This window comes from Ambystoma mexicanum, chromosome 5q (assembly GCF_040938575.1).
Source record: "Ambystoma mexicanum isolate Mex_15411 chromosome 5q, UKY_AmexF1_1, whole genome shotgun sequence".
In the NCBI taxonomy this organism is placed as follows: Eukaryota; Metazoa; Chordata; class Amphibia; order Caudata; family Ambystomatidae; genus Ambystoma; species Ambystoma mexicanum.
This window is the reverse complement of record NC_090933.1, coordinates 405,344,049-405,353,565: the sequence shown is the minus strand read 5'-3', so window position 1 is coordinate 405,353,565 and position 9,517 is coordinate 405,344,049.

Below are 9,517 nucleotides of genomic sequence, written 5' to 3'. Positions count from 1 at the left end.
CAGTGCAAGCGCTCTCAGCTTCCTATCTTCCACAGCTCCTTCGGAATCTGCAGCCCCTCCTGATCTGCCTCTGGAGCCAATCCACGGAATCTCTGCCATTGAAAACGAGATAATGCATCAACGATGCCATTATCCTTCCCTGGCACATGTGTTGCCTTAAACACCACATTCCATTCCATGCAGCGCAGGACAAATTCTCTCATCAGCCTTGCCACCCTCTGATCCCTCGCTGACTGCCTGTTCACCACATGGACCACGCATTCGTTGTCTACAATGAAATTCACCTTCTTATTTCGCAACTCCTTCCCCCACAACTCCAATGCTACTAGTAATGGAAAAAATTCAAGAAATGCTATGCTCCTCCCTTCCTTCAACCATCTCTCTGGCCATTTCTCGGCACACCATTTTCCCCCCCAAAACACTCCAAAACCACCGGCCCCCGCTGCATCCGAGAGAATCTGAACTTCCCAAGTCACTGGATCTCCCTGCAACCACATTGACGTTCCGTTGAAACTCTCCAAAAAGCGCAACCAAATCCTGCAATCCTCCCTCACTGCCCCCGATACTCTTATCCGGTGATGTGGGCACTTCGCTCCCGCCATGGCCCTTGCCATATTTCTGCAAAACGTCCTCCCCGGGGCCACCACCTTACATGCAAAATTCAGATGCCCAACCAATCTCTGCATCTCCACCAGCATCATTTTCTTGGCCCCTACCGCTTTTTCCAACAGTACCACCAATTTGCTCACCTTGTCGTGCGGCAAGCGTGAGGTCATGGCCACTGAATCCAACTCAATTCCCAGGAATGTTAACACCACTGCCGGCCCTTCCATTTTGTCTTCGGCTAATGGTACCCCCAGCTCCTCCATCAAGTCTTGAAACAACTTTAGCATTCCTTTGCAATCCTCCTCCCTTTTTGCCCCGCTAATGAACAGAAAGTCATCCAAATAGTGCAACACACTCTCCCACCCTGAGCTGAATGAGAAGACCCACTGTAAAAAAGAGCTAAATCGTTCAAACAACGCACAGGAAATTGCGCACCCCATAGGCAATGCTTTGTCTATGTAAATACGGTCCTCAAACTGCAAACCCAACAACCAAAAATCCTCTGGGTGCACTGGCAATAATCTAAACGCCGCCTTGATATCACACTTGGCCATGAAGGCCCCTCGCCCTTCCTTCCTTATTAGCTCAACCGCCTGGTCTACACTCGCATAGACAACCCCACACTCTTCCGGGGCAATGAAATCATTAACTGACATACCCTCCGGCCATGACAAGTGATGAATGAGTCTGAACTCCCCCGGGGTTTTCTTGGGCACCACCCCCAATGGAGATATCACTAAGTCACCCGGTACTTCCTCAAAAGGACCCACCATCCTGCCCGCCGCTATTTCCTTGCTCAATTTTTGCCTTACCACCTCCCAATTCTCTCTCGCCGACTTCAGATTTTCCGCCCAGCGCCGCACCCTTGGACCCTGGTAACCTAATCTGAACCCCTGCCCGAAACCCTCACTCAAGATCTTAGCCCCTTCCCTATCCGGATAAAATTGCAACCATTTTTCCAACACCCCCACTTTAATTGGAGTAAAAGCTTTTCCCCCAACCCCTTTTCCTGCACCTCTCCCCCTCCCCCCGTCTCCTTGTTGGAAACACTGCGTGAGAGGGTGTTTTCCCCCGCAATTGTTGCATTCGTGCTTGAACCTGCACATGGTTCTTGAGCAGTTTTCCTTATTGTACCCCCAGCACGCTGCTGAGGACTGGCCCCTGCCTCCACCGCCCACCCCTTCCTGGGCGGGGCGACCAAGAAAGGGCCGAAAAGGCACTGGCAGCCCACTCGCCGTGTGTAATGTCGGGGCAGGCCTCGTTGGGGCCATCCATTGCAGCCAAAGATCCATATCTATCTCCCCCCAGACCGCCTGACTGTCCTCCGCCATTCTCGCTCTAAATTCCTCGTCATACCTTACCCAGGCAAAGCCCCCAAAGCTCGTGAAAGCCTTCCTTATTACGTCCATGTATTTAAGCAGGGCCACGCAACGCTCCGGGAATTTTTCGCAATACACGCTGGCATAAATGATAAACGCCGACGTCCAATTCTCAATGGTCACCGGGACCCTCGGGCGTGAAGCCAGTTCCCTCTCTTCCTCCTTAGACCCCTCTTTCGCTCTCACCTCCCTATGAAGCAATTTGAAGACATCCACAAATTCCCCTCCCTGTATCTTCTCCCTGGTCGCCGCCATCAAATGCGCCCCCAATGGTTTTGTTATCCCCCTGTATGGCAATTTCTTCTCCTTTCCCTTTACTTCCACCTCTTTATCTTTTCCCACCTGCACCTCAAGCCCCAATGGCTCCACTGCTTTGTCCGTTTGGACCTCCACTGAGCAAATGTTCTTTTCAACCCCTTCGGCTCCAATGGCCTGCACCCCCACCTCCTTCATCACACCTTGAAAACCACCCCGTTCATCCCCCAACCGCCTATTTGTAACCCCTCTCTGCCATGCAGCTGACCAATCCCTTTCCCGCTCACCTCTTTCCACGCCTGCCACCTGCGGCCTGGCATCCACACCAGTGCTACTCCTCTCCATTCTTAGAGGGCTCCTGCTGCGGGGACAAAACATGTCAGCACAATCACCCAGCCAATAGTTCCCCTGACTCCTTTCACCCCGACCGCCCTGTACTTCCCTTTCCCTATCCCACATTGCACTCCTTCTCTCATCCACCCTTTCCCTTTCCGCCCTGTAATCTTCAAATTCCCATTGCCCCCCGTATTCCTCCCAACCAACTTCATCACCCCTTAAATACCATTGAGGATGCGAGCTCCTGCTCGAGATGATTTGCTGTTCTTCTCGCGAGTCCGGGGCGTACGCCCCGCCACTCCCCTGACGTCTTCTCGGCAGGGTTGTGGGAACCTCTGCCTGGTCCTCTTCTCTTGGGCGAGGCGTTCCGACCTCCACCCTGAAATCCTCGTTGCTAGGGGCCGTGCTGCACCCTCCAGGCTCTCTTTGCGTTGACCAAGGAGGGGCCGTACCCAAACCCTCACCCTCCATCTGTACAGCGGGGGCTGCGCAGCGCCCTCCGCCCCCACTCCTCCTACCCGGGGGGGGGCGTTCCGCGCCCCGCCCTACCCTCCTCACTTGACGGGGACCTCTCCCTCCTTCTCCCCCCTGCGCTCTTCTGCAGGTATTTGCCCCCTCTTCCCCTCTGCCCCGACCCTCCCGCCTGTGCCCCACCCCTGCCCCCACTGGTGTTCCCTCGGTCCCTAACTTCTCACGCGTTCCCCTCTTCCCTAGCGCTATCATACCCTTCCTCCCTCCCTGGCTGCCCCCCCCCGACCTGCTCAAACCCCCATCCGCCCTCTTGTCTATTTCCCTCCTCATCTTCCTGCCCCTGGATTCCCAACTCTCCCCTCTCCCTGCCGTAGGGGTGCAAGCCACCACCGCCGCCAGGGCACCGTCCGCCGCCGCTCTCCGCTGCGGCCGGCCCCCACCACACTCCTCCTCGCCCGTAACTTCCCCCACCGCCCCTTCCAATTGGGCTTTAGTCGCCCTGCTAATTATTTCCAGGGCCTTCTTCAAGGCCCCCGCATCCACCCGCCCCTTCTTGCTTGCCCTCCGGCCTGCCATTGTGCACACTAATCCGCGTGTGCCCAGAAATATACCCCCTAAAATTGCACTAATTACTCTATGCCCCCGAGCCGGGACCTACCCGTGGACTAGCCCCCCTTGGCCCTGAGAACCCTCACAAAACCTAACACTAAATTAACCGCCCCCCAGAAACACAAAACACACCTTGATACCCTGTAAAATAACCTCCATAATACTGCCAATTAATAAAAGGAAAAATTTTCCCAAACTAACCTTCCCTAAATAGCTTTTTTTTTTTTTTGACACTATCTGCTTCCTTTCTGCTAAAATGCAAAATATAAAATTAGTATAAATATATATATTTTTTTTTTAACAAACCTAAAGAACTAAAATTTCCTCTTCAACCCCCCCCTCTCTACCCTGGTCAAGAAACCCAAGAGGGAGCCCTCCCAAACACTGTAGCCAAGCACTACTTAGTGCTTGCTAAACAGCAGAGAACACTGCCACCTGGCGGTGCCACAACAACACCGCACTCCCCACACACACAAGGGACACGGCCCCTTTAAATGCGCCGCCCAGCCCCCTTTTGTACGAGCGCTGCTAGGCGCCAACCGTACCCAGCACCAGCGCTCGTCAAGAGGTGTGGAAAATTCCCCCGAGGAGCCGCGGAAAAGCCGCTGAAGCTCCGCTCCCCCCCAGGCCCTAACGCCCACACGCACAGCGGGCCCGCGCACGGATGACCACTTCCCTCCCAATCCCCGCCGAAAACCACAGAGCCCCCACGCCCCCCGCTCACGGGATACCCTCGGTGTGAAACGGAAGCCCGAAGACACGGTAAGACGCGAGGGGTGTCTTATGTACGGCACCCCTCCTACACACGCTAAAACACAAGAAACGAAATTATTTTCTTTTCTTTTTTTTTTTTTTTATATATAAGACCTACCCGCCCTCCTCCTATACTATTCCCCTACCTCACCTGCACTACACTCGTCACCTAGGCCCCAGGAACCACAGGGAAGGCTCGGGAGCGGGCAACAGGACCTGACAATCGCCAAGTCCTAACCGTCGCCTGCCTCCCGAACCTTCCCTGAGCCCTTAAATACCCCGGGAGGGGCGCTCTGCACCCCACGGCCACTCGCTGGCCGTGTGCAGCGCCAAAAAACTCCCCGGGGGGAAACGCTTCGCGTTCCCCCCGGGGCCCCCCTTCTAACTAATACAAATATATATGCCTCAGCAGTGCATTACAATGAGAAGCTCTTTATCTGGGTGGCAGCAGGTAATGGATTATTGTCTGTAGTGGGACAGCATGAACAGGTAATAATTACTTGAAAGGCACGGTTGTACCTGAAAGGGCACAGACAGTTACACTGTGCCTTCTTTCAGACCAATGAGCAGAATCACAAAACCAAACCCCTTCTACACTGTATAGTTTATTTCCATCTTGTATGCCGGTTTTACACACACACACACAAAATGAATATCTTTCTGCGAAACTTCATATTTTCTTCACATCTGGCATGCAAAGCGGCTTGGCTGTGCTGAATAATGACTACAAGCAAGCAACCTTATTACACAGTTTTGTATTTTTGGTGTATGTTTTGAAGTCCTGAAAGTAGTGGGCTAGCATTGCTTTGAATTATGGTACTTGCAGTGTCCATTCAGATGGGGACAATAATGCAACATTCACTCTCTTTTTACCTAACATAAAGATGTACATATTTGTCAGGGTGATTTATAGTGTCATATTTGTTTAGCAGCTATAGCTGAGAAGATATGTGGTCAGGTTTCTAAAGTGTAACCTGAGCTGAAATCCTGGCTTGAACTCTTTTTTGTAACGAAAATATGTGTACTGACTTTAAAATGTAAAAGAGAAAATCTAAAAATAACAATGACAATAGTAAAGAAAATAAACATAAAAGAAAAAGAGAAAATACAAACAATCAATTGACCACAGGGGTGTTCCCATCCTTCCCAGCACAAACCATCCAGAATGGCTCCAAATGGAATGACTTGCCATGCGCACTAGTGACAGTGGGTACGGTCCCTAGGTAGACATTGGCGTCCAGACCGTTGTTTGCCACCATCTTGGTGTCCATATAATGTAATGTTCGTCTCGTGGAGGTAAAAGATGTGCTAATGTGTGGAAAGATGCTTCCTGTTTACGTGCATAGGGGAGGAATGGGGGCCAAGCAGTGCGGAACTTCGCAGGGTGTGCCTAACCAGCTTTTACTCTTAAACAAAATGTGCACTCTTTGGCATAAAACTTCATTTTACTGTTCCATTGAACCCCCAGGTATGCTTTTTTTGGTTGGGGGAAGGCAGGATGTCACTTATGGGTCTTGTATGAGGGAGGCGGACAGGCACCAAGTATGGGCTTTATGTTTTGTGAGTGTGGAGCAAGAGGGCAAGTGTGGAGCAAGAGGGCAAGCATGGATCTTGTTGAACCCACGCTTGCAGTATATTTATAAAGCAAGTAATCAAGACACACATCGATGAGGACTCGGGAGCTGGGCTAGCATGGTGGCACCTCTTAATTAACTCAGGCGCACACTGCCGATTTGGCGGTATTTGTATTTGTATTTATTTTATTTATATAGCGCACCAGGCCCTAGAGCATCCGGGCGCGTGTTTTAGTTACAACATGATAAGGCAAGACATGGCCATAAAATTACAGTTTAAGTTGCCAAAAATAAAAAATTACAAAAAACATTATAAACATATATACATAAGCATACATATATACATAAAGCAGTTCCGGGTGAGCGAGAGGACATAACCTATGTACCATGAGTACAGCTGGGTAATAAGTCTTGGGCGATTAGCCAGGCTTTAGCCATATTTTTCAAACTGTGGCGTGGAAGGACGGCTCAGATCTTATCAAGTTGGGAAGCAAGTTCCAAAGTTTTGCTGCCATAACTGGGAAGCTGACTCCGCCCGATCTTTGCAGGTTAAAGCGTAGTATAGAGAGGCAGTTGGTCTGAGCAGTTCTGCGAGGTCTGTTAGTGTTGTGTAGGGAGAATCTATTGGCTAAGTATAGTGGAGCTTGGTTAGAGAGGCATTTATGGGTGAGGGCGAGTGGTTTCAGTGTAATTCGTTGAGTGATGGAGAGCCAGCGTAAGTAGCGTCTAGTGTCTGAGATGTGTTGATTCCTAGGGATGTTGAGGGCGGCTCTAATATAGTTATTTTGGATGATTTGTAGCTTGTTTAAGTTACATGTGTTAGTGCACAGATAGAGGGCATTACAGTAGTCAATTTTGACAGTACAAGAGTCCTGGCAAGTGTGACATAATTAGCTGCTGATAGGAATGGGCGGCTAGCTGTAATAATCTTACAGGTGTAAGCCGCTGCAGAGGAAACTGCATTTGTTTGTCTGGCCAATGATAAAGTAGAGTGGAGGTAAATCCCTAGCATTATTGGTGCCCTTGGATGCTTTGATAGTGTTACCGTTGATGATGAAAGAGTTGAACTCAGGGGCCAGTTTGGATAGTTTTTGAGGGGAGACGAGAATGGGGAGCTCTGTCTTCTCGTCATTCAGACAGAATCCGTGTTGCGCCATCCAGGCTTGGATGACTAGGTAGATGGCATTCACCGAGAGTCGGCGACGTAGTCTCCAGAGATAGGGATGAGTATCTGGGTGTTGTCAGCATAGTTGGTATATGCGACACCCAGATAGTCCAAAATATTGAATAGAGGTTTTGTTGAACACATTGTACAATGTGGGAGAGACACAAGATCCTTGTGGTACCCCGCAGGTGACGGGTGCCGGCGATGCTGCTACTAGTGGAGAGAAGACACACATCGATCTGTTGTCCAGGAATGAAGTGATCCAGGCTGTGGCTTTATCCGAAAAATGGGCGGCTAGTTTAAGGTGCCGACACAGAATTTGATGATTGACAAGATCGAAGGCCGCAGAGAGATCTAGAAGAAGTAGTAGCGCAAGTTTGTCCTTGTCTCTTAGATCTTCGATTTGTGTTTTGAGGTCGATAAGGGCAGTTTCAGTTCCATGGCGGGGTCGAAATCCAGATTGCCTTAGACCCAAGAGTTTATTAGATTCAAGATAGTCTTGAATCTGTAGGTATGCTGCTCGGTCAAGGATTTTGAGTAGGAACGGCACTGTGGTAATGGGCCTGTAATTTGTAGGTATATTGGCATCCAGGGTTGGTTTTTTTTATACAAGCTGGATAAGCCAGGCATCCTTCAAATTGTCCAGTACAGTCCCTGTGCTGAATGAAGAATTAATGAGAGTAGTGATGAAGGGTGCTAGCTCGTGGGCCGCTTCCTTGATGATGGGCGCTGGACAGAGATCCACTTGGCAGTTAGAGTGTTTGATGCTCTTGATAATATTTTCTACTTCAGTGATAGATATGGGTGAGAAACTGAACGGAGTCAATGATTCTGGGATGGAGTTGTCTATAGTGGGGAGGGGGTTAGGTTGCAATTTGGATTGTAGGCTACTCTGTCGTTAATTTTGACTTGATGAGTGGCTATCTTACCAAGGAAAGCGTTTTGGATATTAGAGCACTAGGTGCTGTCTTTGATGGAGGTGTCAGGTGCAGTGACAGGGGTTTCCAATTTTTCAAGAACCCTGCCTACATGATACGTGGTCAGTATCAACCCCAACAAAAAGTGAAAGGCGACAGGTGATTGCCTGTCCCTGCCATGTAAATATTGGCATAAAGATAGGACATTATATCTCCCCCTTGCTTAACAGAAAATTCGTCCTTTTACCCCATTTCCTCAACCCATCTTGAGGTCTGCAAATCGCCTTTCTTGACAGGCTTCGCATGGGAGGGGTGCTGTCATCTGATCACTCTCACTGTTTTCCGTGTCCACATTCTGCTCTTCTTGCCTCCCTCTCTAGCAGCTTGCTGCCTAGCACCTTGAAGCATCTGGGTCTTTGTTGCGCTTTAAAAGTTTAGCACACAATACAATACAATCCCCATCCATGAACTCAGAGGCTTCATCAGAGGAGTCCTTGAAAGTGGTTGAGTATTCCCTCAGCGGAATCATGTCGCTTTCAACCAGCGGGAAGAATGACGGTGCCTGTGGGACTCGCTGCTGTTATCATGGATCCCTTAACATGTGTCACTGTCATGGGATCAGGGTTAAAAGCAGGCGTTTCTTTGGATCCTTGGATCTGGCATGCAAGCATTTGATCTCCTACGTGAAAGTCACTGTTCTTTGCCTTCCTACTGCTGTCGGCAAATTCTTTGATTTTGTCTTTGCTTTCCTGATCATTTGCTCTGGCCTCGCCGTTTACAGCCACTTCCTCACTGGGGTTGTGCAGGAGGGTGGTTCTCACAACGCACTGAAAACATTAATTCTGAGGGGCACACACCCTTGGAGATGTGTGGTGTGTTGCGGTAGTCCCTGAGAAGTGTGCAGATGGCCTGCATAAATGATCCCCTCGTTATTGAGCAAATTTGCAGAGTGCTTATCAGATTCGCCATGAACCTCTCTACCGTTCCATTCGCTTGAGGCCAGAGAGGTGTGATGTTGCGGTGTTGGAATGCTAGGTGCTCTGCGAACATTGCAAAGTCATGCCCGCTGAATGGGGGTCCATTGTCAGACTTTGCGATGGTGGGGATTCCGTAGTCTGAGAACGTTTTGTCCATAGCTGGGATAACTGACTGGGCTCCCGTGGAATGGATTAGGTGTATCTCCGGGAATCTGAACATCTCATCTATGATCACTAGAATGCATTTTCCATTGGAGAGCGGTCTAAACATGTCGACGGCAACTTCGTCCCACACTTGCTGCGGCATCGTTGTCATCATGAGTGGTTCAGGGAAGGTGCGAGGGGCAGCTGCTTTGCACGCTATGCATTGCCCCAGCGTCTGTTCCACCTTGACGTCCATTTGTGGGAACCACACGTTTGTTCCGAGTTGTCCCTCGGTGGACAAGATTCCTGGTGTTCTAAGTGTGCCATGGCA